This window comes from Pinus tabuliformis, chromosome 8, assembly GCF_031772625.1.
Source record: "Pinus tabuliformis cultivar Carrire ecotype Pingquan chromosome 8, CPIR1, whole genome shotgun sequence".
NCBI lineage: Eukaryota > Viridiplantae > Streptophyta > Pinopsida > Pinales > Pinaceae > Pinus > Pinus tabuliformis.
In genome coordinates, this window is record NC_142294.1 from 388,907,720 (window position 1) to 388,922,194 (window position 14,475).

Consider the following 14,475-nt stretch of genomic DNA (forward strand, 5'->3'; position numbering starts at 1 on the left):
TATGATTGTTAACACTGACAAAACAAAAGTTATGATTATCAAATCCAAGAAGGACACTTACGCTAATTTTATGTATGACAATAGCAACTTGGAGGAAGTGTCTTCCGACAAGTACTTAGGAATTGATATTCATCACAAGCTCAACTGGAACTATAGCATTGAGAAAAAAATTAATCGGGGATGGTAAGCTTATTTTGGTCTTGAAAATAATTGTAAAACATAAAACCTCGTAATGTGGGATAGAAAGAAGTTCTTCTTTGAAACTTTAGGCACTCCGGTTATCTTATATGAATGTAATATTTGGATTTGTAGCATCTCTAGAGAATCCTAGAGAAAGATTGAGCAAATCTAGAAATCTTTTATAACGTATAACCTTAAAATTAAAAGCAACACACCCTATCATATTCTCCTTATAGAAGTGGGTCTTTCCCCTATCGAGAGCCTAGTTATGACTAGGCTTCTGTTGTACAAGCACAAACTCAATAACATAGGAGACCATAGACTTCCTAAGCTAGCTTTAAATTCCAGCCAAAACCACCTAAGGCTCAAACGAGGTTGGTATAAAGACACTAGGGCTTGGTTAAACCATTGGGAGATCGACGAGAATGTTGCATTGCAAAACATTAATAACATTAAAAATATTGTTACTTCTAAATTCAAAGAAAAAATGTGGTGTGAGCAGCTAAAAGAAAATTAAGATATTATAAGGAGGTCATCAACCCCACCCTAGAAGATCAAAAGTGTCTCTCTTTTTTATCTAGCTCAAAGAAGAAAATTAATATAGCCAAGATTAGAACAAACTCTCATGAGCTCCATAGTGAAACTGGTGGTTGGTGAGTTCCTAAAACACCATGGATGGAAAGGTTCTGCCATCTCTGTGAGAATACAAACATTGAGGATGAAAATCACTTCCTCTTAGAGTGCCCCGCGTACAACCACATTAGATCTCAGTTTCAAAATCTTTGTTGCAATACTTACCTTCCTAGCCTTTTATGTTGTCAAAATTATAGTGAGCTCAAGAGCCTTCTCTCCAAGCTTTTTGAGCATAAGAATAAAATCTTTGGTCATGTTAACCATTATCATTATCATCATCATAAAAAATAATAATTTAATTTTAAAAATAAGATTAAAAAATAAATATTATAAGAAAAAAATTCCCTTCGTATCATTGTTTATTAAACTCTTCAACTTTTAAGTAAAAAAAATTATTTTAAATTTATGGAAAATAAAAAATAATGATCCATTAAAATAAAAACTGACTAAGAAGAAGAAATGAAACTTCAAATGCAGACTGAGAACACCAGTGGATACACTTCTGAGCTGCATCAGTAGGCTGCCTTTGAAGCTATTGCGTTATCACCTTCAGCCAAATAGATCCATTAAAATCCGTTCATGCAAATTTATAATTTATATAATTAAAATAGGTTATGTGGAAATTGGAAGAAGAAGAAATGTAGATTGTCAAAAATTTATATAAAATAAAGTAACAAAGGTTGAAATTAGTAAATAAGATTATATTAATTTCAAGAAATTAGTAAATAAGATTATATTAATGTTGAAATTAGCCCGGTGAATACTTGTACAGAATAACCGTTCTAACTAAAAAAATTCTAAATTTTATATTAAAATCAATCAATCATTTTTATTACTTCTGTATCGTAAAACCTATGTGGTTTGCAGTACTAATTTGGTTTTATTATCTTTTACAATCTGAGATTATCTCCAAGACTTCTTAAAATTTCTAAGTAAAATTTTAACTATTAAAATAGTAGAAAATTATGTTAAAAGTGTCTAGGAGCAGACAGACCTGAACGTGGAGGAGAAAAGCAATTCGGGCAACAACGCAGGCTGAAAATGCACCAAGCGCACTCAGAAAATTGATCAAAAGGACGGATGTGCGGAGAATTGGAGTGTTTTTTACTTGCAGCGTTCATATCATCACTAAGTTAATTTATTAAATATAAAAAAATATATGGTAAAGTTTATCCTTCGTCATCTCCGACTGAATCTGAACAGGTATCCTTGCCCTTCCCGATAGAATCTGAACAGTGTTTCTCTCCCTCCACACACTCCCTTCAGTTTAACTCTTAAATCTGTCGGCTTTCAATGTGCAAATTCTAATTTTAAAGTAACCATCAATTCAAATACCAATCCTCTTCGTTTAACGCTTAAATCTGTCGGGTTTTCTTTGCACAGTAATGTGCAAATGCTAGTAATAATTTAATTTTAGAGTAACCATCAATTCAAATACCAAGACGATGCTTGTAAGATAAGAGAAATTCATATTTATACAATTATTTAACTGTTAAAATTTAAAAAGCAGATATTTTATCTCTCTGAATCTGAACATACATCAAATTAGTCTAATTAGTGTATTAGACCTAGTTATGTAGAGATTTACATATGTACAACTATTTCACTGCTGAAGTTTAAATGGTATACATACTCTATCTCTCTGAATTTGAACAGAGACCAAATTAGTAAGATAAGAGATTTACATATGTACAACTATTTCACTGCTGAAGTTTAAATGGCATACATACTCTATCTCTCTGAATTTGAACAGAGACCAAATTAGTGTATTAGATGTTGTTTGTAAGATAAGAGATTCATATATGTATAGTTATTTGACTGCTAAAATTTAAATGAGATACATACTTTATCTCTCTAAATTTGAACACACCAAATTAGTCTAATTAGTGTATTAGATGTTGTTTATAAAATAAGAGATTTACATTTGTACAACAATTTGATTACTCAAGTTTAAAAGACATACATACTCTATCTCTCTGAATTTGAACAAACAACATATTAGTGTATTAGAAGTTGTTTGTAAGACAAGAGATTCAAATCCATATAGCTATTTGACTGCTAAAATTTAAAAGACAAACATACTCTATCCCTTTGAACTTTAAGACACGCCAAATTAATCTAAGTAGTGTATTAGAGCTAGTTTGTAAGATAAGAGATTCACATCTATACAACTATCTGACTAGTCAAGTTTAAAAGACAGACATACTCTATCCCTCTGAATTTGAAAAAACACAAAATTAGTGTATTAGAATTTCTTTGTAAGATAAGGATTTCACATTTGTGCATTTATTTCACTGCTAAAATTTAAAAAACATAATTTGAAGACACTCCAAATTAATCTAATTAGTATATTAGAAGTTGTTTGTAAGATAAGAGATTCCCATTTGTACAACTATTTGACTACTCAAATTTAAAATACATACATATTATATCCCTCTAAATTTGATCAAACAACAAATTAGTGTATTAGAAGTTGTTTGTAAAATAAAAGATTTATATCTATAAAAACTATTTCACTACTCACATTTAAAAAGCATACATACTCTATCCCTATAAATTTGAAAAAACAAAACCAAATTAGTGTATTAGACATGGTTTGTAAAATAAGAGATTTACATGTGTACAACTATTTGACTGCAAAAATTTTAAAAATATAATATTCTATTGCTCTAAATTTTAACACACCAAATTAATGTATTAATCTTTTATTTGTAAAGTAAAAAATTCACATCTATATAACTATTTAACTATTAAAATTTAGAATCCATACATACTCTATCTTTTTAAACACCAAATTAATGTTTTAATCTTTTATTTGTAAAGTAAAAAATTCACATCTATAAAACTATTTAACTACTAAAATTTAGAATCCATACATACTCTCTATCTTTTTAAATTTAAATACACTATGGCGTTGATATACCAAGATATACATATTCTAAAAAATTCACATATGTATAACTATTTAATTACTAAATTTTAAAAGACATACCTACTATCCTTTTAAATTTGTATAACTATTTAATTACTAAATTTTAAAAGACATACATACTATCCTTTTAAATTCGAATACACCATAGCTTTGGTATACCAAAAAAATACATCTTCCAAAAAATACATATTCTTAACTAATATGTAGAAAATTACCTGGTAATGGTGCTGGTGCCACCGACACTGAAGCATTACTCACTGCTATTGCCGGAGAAAGCAGCACCATAAAACATAAAGCACAGTACAGAGATGGTCATATTTATTGAAGAAAAATAAACCATTTTCAATACTTTTAATCGCAAAACCACCCCTTTTCTTGGCACCCTTTTCAACAATGCGTTTTTGGCTATGCAAGTTCTGAAACATTGTACATTTTTATAGTACAATTAGGGTTTCACAACTAAGATTTATCGGGATTTTTTATGTAACTCTCGTGTTACTGATAAAATCATTGGATAATGTTACGAATTTTTTGAAAAATGATTTGATCAACATTTTTCTGGAACTATCTGCACGGTCGCGATTAACTAAAAAACTACGTACCAATATTTGCATCTCCACATAAAAGAAACATTCAGTATTTACAAAATACTATAACTGAAGCCAGGTGTCTAATCATGTATATACTATAACTGAAGCCAGATGTCTAATCATCAATGTCACTAAACATTTGCCTCATTTGTATTGAGTCTTGACCGTAGACCTTCTTGTCCTTCAGAGTCCAATAAACTTGCCAGGCCTGTCGAATTTTCTGCGGAACCAACCCTTGCCTTCATGGTGCTGGGAGGGCTTTAATCTCGGTATGGACATTGAAGGCAAAGGGGTCGAACTTCCCGTAATACAGCCGAAACAGTTTGAGCAGCGTCAACATCTGCCACTGCAGAAGCAATCTTATGCCCCCTCGATACAGGAATGTTATCGGGGGAAAGCACAGTTCCTTTTGCAGACCTTGAGACATTTGAAGTGCACCTGCCCGGCCCCGCTTGAAGCTACCCCAGGAGTCCTCAAAGGCACTTTAGGTGTTCTTAAATTGTGGCCAGAAGTCTGATCCAACCATTTGACCTTGCCAGTCAGAGACTTTTCCACCACTGGAGAGAAGAAAGTTTTCCTCTTCATCGCAGATGTCTTAACAGTTTTGTGAGCGTCGTGGATAACAGAATTTTCTTTGTCTTTGTTGCTTCCTTTGTTAACTCTGTTCATAGATGCAGGAGAATTAGGAGGCCGTTCTGAACGAACACTGCCATTATTTTGGGAAGTTGTTGGTAAATTGCTTCCCAGATTGTCATTCTTTTTGGCAGGCACATTATGAGGGGCAGAATCTTGCACTGTTACAACTGCCTCTGCCACTTTCGATTTGGCTTTCATAGCTTCATATTTCTGAATATCATACAGAAGTTTCTTCTGAAGCTGTTTGTCTGCTACCAGTATTTCATCTATTTCACTCTTGTCCTCTTTTAGAAGCATACGTAAGCAGTCCATTAAGCAGCCTGTCAAATGACTGTTCTTGCTCTCAAGTAACCTTTTGAGTTCTACGAAGATTGGGATAGCATTTTGGACCAAATTTTTCTTTGCAATCTGAGTTACAACTCGCCTTTTTGATGCTGCAAAAGCTGCTGCTCCACTTTCTTCTTCCAGCTCCATATTCTCAGCTACACCTGCCGCTGTTCGATTGCCTTGAATGCGTATCTCCTTGCATGCTAGTATTTGCAGTGCATCCTGCAATACACAATGTGAAGCGAAAACATCAAGATCAAGCAAACCATCAGCTGCAGAAGCAAGTACTTCTGCACAGAGCTTAGCTGAAGTTGCCAATAGGTGCTCAGGTTGCATCTGCTTTAATAAGGACACAGATATGCATGCGCTTAAACAAACTGCTTCATTATTACCTCTTAATGAAAATAGATGGCGTTCAACCTCTGAAGTTTGTAATGCCTCAATGTGACTGGCATGTACATGGCAATCATTCAATATAAAGATGGCTTCCACATAGATGTTATAAGCCAACAGCGGTGCCTTTGTTTTGAGGATGCTTCCAAAAAGGAAGTCTGCCAACTGGCGGATCTTTCCAGATTCATCAACCAGAGCTAATAGAAAACGATGAAACAGCATCCCCTTCCAATTGACATAGTCCCTCTGCAATAATTTGGCAAGTATAAATGCTTGCCTCCTTACAAGCTCACAAGAATCACGAAGAGATATTGATAATTTGGCAATGCAGCCATCAACAAGAGCAGTGTATCGGACACAAAAATCAGTCATTGCCACCATAATATTGTTGCGAACAGCTGGAGAATCAGTAATTTCAAGCTCCTGTACAAACAGAGGGATGCAAGACTTCGCAAGTTTATCATCTGCAAGGCAGATTTTGCCCAATGTGACCCAAGATTGTGTATACACTGCAGGCGCAACTTGTTTTGGCAACAAAGATATCCTTCCTGTTTTGTACCTCAGGCCCTTGTGGGCACACAATAACTAGTGCACCAACTGTGAATATAGCTGTAACAACCTGTATTGACAGGCAAGAAAGGTCTGAAGATTTTGACTTGCTTTTCTTCTTTGTCCGTGACCTAGTTTTGCTTGTAGGCTGAGGAGTCTTAAAGCTGTCATTTTTTTCAGCATTGGAAAACTGCGATATATATTCATCCAATATTTCCTCGGATTTTGCAAGTAGCTGATCAACCCACACAGCAATGATATGGGTGCCTTCTTCTGAAGTGGCTGCATGCCGCTTGCATAAAGTTATAAGAGCCTTTACATGTGCCCCCAACCATCGTTAGGATGCATATTGAAAGCCAGTTCATGAGCAAATCATGAGCCAGTTCAGTAGCTGCATCTGGGATAAGTTCCACAGCAACAACTGATATCGTTTGCAGAAGAAACACTCGATCCGCAGCCCAACCAACAGACATGTCTTCAGTTTTTTCAAAATTGTTGTCCATATCTTGTTTTACATGAGTGTTGTATGTTGTGCCTTGAGGTGCTTCATTATTTCGTTCTGTTTTATCAAGAATCTGCCAATGATGGCACAGAAATTTCCAGCCAACTGTCCTAGGAGTAAATGCTGAAACTTTAGAGAGCAACATCCAAGCACCGGGCTGGCAGTCCATTTCTCTATAGGTATTGAAAACTTCAATGCAGACGTGGTGATAATGTTCTGAAGGGCAAGGGCTATTCCACCGTTCAAGCGCCCCTTCTTTCCCAACATTGTACACATTCGCTTCACACAGGATGCCACATTTCCATCTGATATTCCTTTTAGTAAGGGCAAGACACCTTGGGGGAATAATGTGCGCATCTACTGATCTGGACCTTGAGATGAAGACATATCAGAGAACTTTAAACGTCTACCAGATGCATTTTGAGCTGCAAAGGAAGCTATTCTGTCCAAGACAAGCTCTTGAAATAGATTCAGACATTCCTCTTGAATACTTGACTCATTATCCATTACTAATGGTGGCACAACCTGTCTAAAATGGGAGCAAACAAGGAAGAAATCATCTAAAAAGAAAAGTAATCGAGCCCTTCGCAAAAAGCACTCAAACAAGTCTCCTCCACAAGCACGGGGCAACAAGAAGTCCAAAGGAAAAGTCATTGATGATTTTGCCTTATATAGTTCCACATCCACACCTCTCACCTAGTCATCTCATCTTTATGTGAAAGAATTGTTAAATGTAAAACAAAGGTTGGAGGTTTTAGAAGCTAAAGGGAAGGAAAGAGATCATAAAATTCATATAATAATGGCTGAGAACAAGGCATTAGCAGAAAGCAATAAAATTTTAAAAGAACAAGTGGCATTGCTACATGAAGCTCTCCTTATAGGAAAGACAGAATGGCAACACATGAAGGCGGATGTGCAAAACATAAAGAAATCTGTAGTGGAAAGTACAGAGGTGGTGAATGTGAAATCATCATAGGATAAGGGGAAAATGATTGCCCAAATAAACAACCATGAAGATAACGCAAGAGAAGAAACGAAAGGATATTCCACCAAAGTTTCCAAAACTTGGGCTCAAGTTATTAGCAATTCTCCTAATAAGGAAGGAGAAACAAATATTCAGGTTGACAACATGCAAGATAGTGAAGGCAATGAAAGACAAAATAGGGCAGCAAACATAATTATTAAAGGGGTGAAAGACTATGGGAAAAATGAATGTACTCTTGACCTTGCAAGAGACTTCTTGAAAGACAAGTTGCTATGGCAAGGACAAATATGCCAAGCATGGAGGGTGGGTAAGTCTAACGGTGAGAGAGCCAAGCCCATAAAAGTTAGTATGCCTAGCTTGCGTGATAAATATATTATTCTAAGCAAGAAACATCTCTTGAGGGGTACTCATTTTTTCCTATAAGAAGATTTAACTGTAAAACAACAGGAGAAAAGAAGGGAGGAAATTTTAAAGGTTAAGGCAGCAAGAGATGAAGGAAAGAGAGCATGGATTTATAAAGGCAAAGTTGTGATAGCGCAATTTGGACCTCGTTCCAGAACAGAGCAACAAGAAGGTAATAAAGAAGAGGCAACAAACTCTTCAACAGGAAATTAGAGAGCAAGGTCGGTATGGGAAAACATGGACAAAGACTCAAATGTGAGTCTTGCATGTCAAAATAAATAGCAATCAAGTCATACCCTGGTTTCCTTAATATTAGTTTGTTGGAACTGTAGAGGTTACCCATGGAGATAAGGACCTGTGTTAGGGTCTATTGCGGAAAATATAGACATAATTTACCTCATAGAAACACATGAGCATGAAGGGTGCAAGACACCTTTGTTTGAAGGATACTGGAAGATGGCAATGTGGAACAAGGCAGTAGGGAATGGCAAAGGGCACGGGGGTATCATGGTTTTCGTAAGGGAGAAAGAAGGTCATCTCATTTAGTTAGAAAAAGAAGACTCAAATAAGCAATTCATTTGGTTTAAAATATCGGAAAATGGAAACCACATCAGAATTGCAACATGCTATTTTGTGCCACAGGTTTCAAAAATCTACAAAGGTAGAGGGCTTGACCACAAAGATCCATTTGCAGTGTTAAAAGCAGATATTGCAACATATTCGCAGCTAGGTGAAGTCCTTATAGTGGGTGATCTCAATGTTAGGACTGCAAGTGAGCAAGCTAGCATTCTTTGTTGTAAAGATGATTGTGACCCTATTTGGTTTACAAAAGAAAGTAATCATCAGTGGGAAAGAATTTCAAAGGACAAGGGTTGCAATCTCGTTGGTGAACAATTGCTTACTCTATGTGGGGCCTTTGATTTAGTCATTTGTAATGACTTGACTAAATGGTCAAAGTCTGGTAATTTCACTTGCAATACTTACAATGGAGCAAGTGTGGTAGATTATGTAATTTTCTTGCATGGTTTGTGTGAGAAAATGGAAGAAGTTTTAGTTGGAGATCAGCTGTGGGATTTGAAATTACATCACAAGCCAATTTATTTATGTTTCTCTTGGATTCGAAAGAAACAATTAAAATCAAAATTTCAGCATGTCCAACAAAATCTCCCACAGGGCAGAATTCTTTTGACCCCAGAAATTGTAATACCTTCAAAATGACGCTAGAGAGGCTCTTTGAAAAGGAGAAAAGTACAATTCAAAGCCTTCATAGTCATGAATTAACACATTTAATTCAATGCGCACTTGCAAAGTGCAAAAGAACAAAAATTAAGAAGTCTGAAACAAATTGCTTTCCGGTTAATCTTGGTTTGACGAGGAATGCAAAAAGGCAAAGAGAATGTGGAAATATTCAAACATGGATAACATAAAGCTCAAATCTTACAAGCAATTATTAAGCAAGAAAAAGGTTGATTTCACGGTTTCAAGGAGGGAAGAACTAATCTTCCTTGGGAAAAATAATCCCAAATTATTTTGGAAGAAGCTTCAACCGAAAAAGATACAAATTGGAAATAATATTACAACTTTCAAATGGTTTGACTATGCAAGACAACTCCATGAGCAGGTTCCCAAGGTTGAACCTCTCCCTTGGTCAACACTGATACTGAACTCTTCACGGTACAAGAGGTAGAGATGGGTATCAAGAAGTTGGGTCTTGGAAAAGGAAAATACTTAGCTGAACTCCAAGCAGAATATCTAAAGTGGGGCTCAAAGATTCTTGCACCTTACATTACAAAAATCTTCAACAACATCATACAATAAGGGCTCCCCATAGATTGGACAACTAGTTTGGCAATACCTCTTTTCAAGAGCAGTGACGTCAATAATTCCTCCAATTATAGGACCATCATGATAAACCCTTTGTTTGCAAAGCTATTTGGAAGCATGCTAGAAAACAAAATTAGCAAGTGAGCAGAAAAAAGAGATAATCATGCTAAAGGGCAAACAATTTTTAAACCTAAACATTCCACAATTGATCATTGCATAACTTTAAGGCACATCATTGAAAAAGTTTGGGAGAAAAAGGAAGAAGTCTTTTGTTGCTTTGTTGATTTGAGAAAGGTGTTTGACTTGGTTCCTAGGGATAAGATTTGGCAGAGAATAGAAGAACTGGGGGTTCCTAAACATTTGAGAGCAGCTGTGCATAGCCTGTATGAAAAGGTGAAAGTCAAAATTAGAACTTCAATAGGCATTTCTGAATGTTTTAGAAGCGATATAGGGGTCAAGCAAGGTTGCCCACTGTCTCCTACCCTTTTTGGTTTATATATCGACAAGCTTGAGGAGTGGTTAAATTTGCAAGGAGGTGAGGGTATCTATTTGTGCAAGTTTGTTATAAGGTTTCTTTTGTATACAGATGACCTTATTCTGATTACTAAATCGGCTCTTGGTTTGCAAGAGCACTTACTATCCCTTGAGCATTTTTGTAGAAGTGTGGGGATGCAAGTCAATATTAGCAAAACGAAAGTAGTGGTCTTCTCTAAGAAAAGAAAACATAACCAGCATAAGTTCTACTTTGAAGGCAACATTCTGAAAGAAGTTGCGGATTACAAATACCTCGGAATTGACTTCAACAAAAATCTAAGCTGGAATGGTTGTAGAAAGAAAACAAATTTGGGGGATTGGAAAGCATTTTATGCTTTCAAAATAGGTGTAGAGAGGCAGAGTTATGAGACTAGAAGACCACTCAAACTCTTTTTGGGCTTCTAGTGATTCCAGTGATTCTCTATGGTTGTCAACTATGGGCTAGCAGTACCTCTGACATGAAATGGAGACAAATTGAGAAAACTCAGATGCGTTTGATTGCAAACAAATTTAATATTAAAAGTGCCGTTCCTTATGATACCTTGTTAAGTGAAATAGGGACTGCTCCTATTGAAGCAATTGCTATGGTGCGATTCATAAGTTATTTAAAAAAAATTGAGCAAATGGAAGAGGGTAGATGGCCTAAGGTTGTCTTTAATGATAGATTGTGCAAGAGCAAAAAAACTTGGATGCAACAAAACAAGAAATGGTTTAGTAAATGGGGTATTCGCTTGAACGCGTGTCCCATAAACAGCGAAGAGATAAAAGCTTTTGTTATGGAAAAGTTCCACAAACATACTTGGGATAACGAGCTAGGAAGAAAGAAAAATTAATATATTGAAGTGTTTAATCCCACTCATAATCATCAACCAAAAGCATACATAGAGCCCAATATCTTTTGGAGAGCCAAAATTCTTATTGCTCAATTAAGGACTAATTCTCATCAACTCCGTTATGAAACGGGGCGCTGGAAAAGGCCAAAGGAAGTGTGGGAGGAAAGGTTATGCATTTTTTGTTCTTCTGGAAAAGTGGAAACAGAAAAACATTTCATTTTAGAATGTGAGGCCTTCAAAGACAACAGGGAAAGTTATGCAGATATGCTGGCAGCTAGCTCTTGGGATAATCTATTTAGCGAGGAGTTTGTCGAGAAGCTAGGAGCATTTATTGTGAAGCTTCACAGAAAAATGGCCGAATACATCAAGGAGATGAAGAAGAAATCTGTCCCATAGGCTATCATTAGCCTCATGGACGTTAAAATAATTTCTTTCTTTCTTCTTTCGGTTGTAATGCTCCCACTTTTTCAACAAATCTCTTGCTAAATGGATTCAACACCATCAAGAACCCGGGCCACCAAAAATATTAAAGTTTGACCCCTTAACCCAAATTTTCAAAAATTTCTGTGAAATTTTGTCATTATCTTACCAGAATTTCCATTATTTTCCAAGCTAATTTGTGGATTTTTTTAGACTACACTTATTTTAATTTCATTAGTGGTTTTTTTCATACCATTTTCCTCTTACCATTTACATTTTGTTAACATGCTTTCAACAACATGTAGATTATTACTTTGTTATTTTGTTATTATACTTTTGCTACTTTGCTATTCCCTTAAACCTATTAGGCATTTAGACCATATTTTTTAAGAAGAATAAATTCAATGGGCACACCCTTTCTTAAAGGGGTTGTACTATCTACTATGTATATTATGGCATGACCATTATTTTAGTTTAGGTTAATTATGGGATATATTGTTTTGTTTCCTTGTTTCCTTATTATATGTATAGTTAGGTGTATGTCTTTGATGGGGTGTCTTATCGGACATAGAACACCAGAAATGTCCATGAAACAATTTTTCAGCAGCAGGGTTTTAGACGAGGTAATGAGCAGTGTGTGGAGTGTTTGTATGGCAAAGGTGGAGATAGCCTTTGGAGAACGAGCCTTGCCCTCCACTTGGCCCAACACGGAACATGTGTGGCATACCATCGTTTAAAGTTATGGCAGCATAATTTTGAGGTCCCTTCAAATTAAATGCACGAGGGTGGGAGTTCAGGTTATTGAGCTTGCCAAGGGTTTTAGACATTCCATCTTCTCTGTAATTTCAAGTATGGGTCAACTATCCTATGGCGGATTGGACACTGAAAGGAATTTTTATGACATTCGAAGAAGGTTCATTTATGACCTCACCATGATACATTGTCTTGAGATGGCAGAGTCCTGGGGGAAGCAACACACTTGGTGATTGTCCTAGAAATTGCAGAGAGTATGGCTCTTATCAAGTAAACGTTATATTTTTTTTGCAGCTATATATATTAGTTATGTTAGTGTTTCAAGGTGGAGAACAAGAGTTGTCATTATCTTTGGAAACTTTCTGGTGCAAGATCTGTGTTTACGTATTAGTCTCTCAATTGCCTATTTTACTATTGAGGTAAGTTTTTCCACACTCTTGTTTTTACACCAAAACCTAACAAGGTTAGGCCAATCAATGTTCCAATGTTGGTTGTTAATGTACTTCATATTCAGTCGTTCTAAGGTCAAAAGTTTACCTGCGTGCCATAGTTGGTTTCTTATAGCTAGCCATTGTTTTTCGTGTTGTTCTTACACAAGATAGGGTCGGGACGATCCTTTGAACTGGTCGTTGTCCTTCCATCAACGGCTCCTTAGTCCCTTGACCCCTCTGGGATTTTGTTTAATTGTCTTGTATTGGTGTGTAGAGTATGTTATAGCGGATCTTTCTCCATTTGGTTTTAAAATTGTCCACTATCTTGCGTTCCATGGGTCATTTTTGATATTTCAAGGTGACATACAACCTGCTCGAGCCTTAATGGTTTCTCGTGAAGTGTGTTAGTCTACGGTTTTAGTCGATAACAGTCTTTGTGTCTCTTCTGGTCAAAAACTACTCCTTCGAAGGTTTCTTGATGACTTGTGGTTCGTGGTAGTAGTGGGTAAATTCAATTCACTTGTCACCCTTAAACTGAACTATTATGTCTCAGAAGTGTCTCATTCTCCAGTTCTTTGTTGTGGCTGCTTAAGTTAGTGATTCCAAACGTTCATTGTGTGGGTTGTTTACAGGTTTCAAATTCATATGGCCCCTCGCCAAAGATTTCCCAGTCGCAAGGGAGGTGCTCTAGGGGTGTCTTCTTCCAGACACCATCAGTTGTTCGGGTGGGTTTCGGTTGCAAATTTCTTTGATCTGTCTCCTATGGAAGTGAGAAAGGAGATATTCACTCTAGAATCAAAGGCGTTTGGGGACCATATGTATCACCCAGACACAAAAATTTGCAGTGGCAACACCAAATGGGTGCCAAACCCAGGAAAATTAAGAAAGAGAAGACAATATTTCATGCATTCAATATCAACACACCGATAGATGGAAACTCTTCTTAATATGGTGCTTCAAGACAAGCAGGTTGATAATCCTAAACTCTTTGTTAATCATGAGGAACCGAAGAGGACCTTGAGGGACATCCATTATGATATGGATGATATAGTGGTTACACTGTATAACAACGCTGGTTAAAAATCCATGTAATAAAGTTAATAAAAGCAAGATAAGACTAAGGTCATGGGACACGTATTCCACACTAAATGTTGGGCAAAACATAGTGATGTGGATCACTGGTGATTAATTAATGGCTATAGAAATTGGCAAAGACAGAGGCATTGATTACCATTTTATTTATGAAAATAATGGAAATTGAGAGAAAAGGAAGGTGAAAGGTCATAGGTTGCATGTGAGGAGGAAAATGAAGGAAAAATAATGGAAATTGAAGAAAACAGAGGCCTCAATGATAAAAGGCTTCTCAGTGCATAGCTTTTTGTTAGTTTTAGCTTGGATTTCTCTACATTCTCTCTCTTTTGTACTCTTGCACATTTAGAGAAATCTTGGAGCACACTGGATTTGAGAAAGAAGGAAAAGGAAAAGCAAGAAAGCACAAGGGAATAGCAGGAACAATAGCTACAACGGGTTCGCTTTGTGGGTACCAAGTTG

The 14,475-nt window shown here is 36.1% G+C and overlaps 1 pseudogene; it reads right to left on the reverse strand.

Annotated features, from left to right (window-relative positions):
- Positions 1 to 4,576: 4,576 nt before the first annotated feature.
- The window catches only part of LOC149235724 (condensin-2 complex subunit CAP-D3 pseudogene), a 45,151-nt pseudogene continuing 35,252 nt past the window's right edge, over positions 4,577 to 14,475 (reverse strand).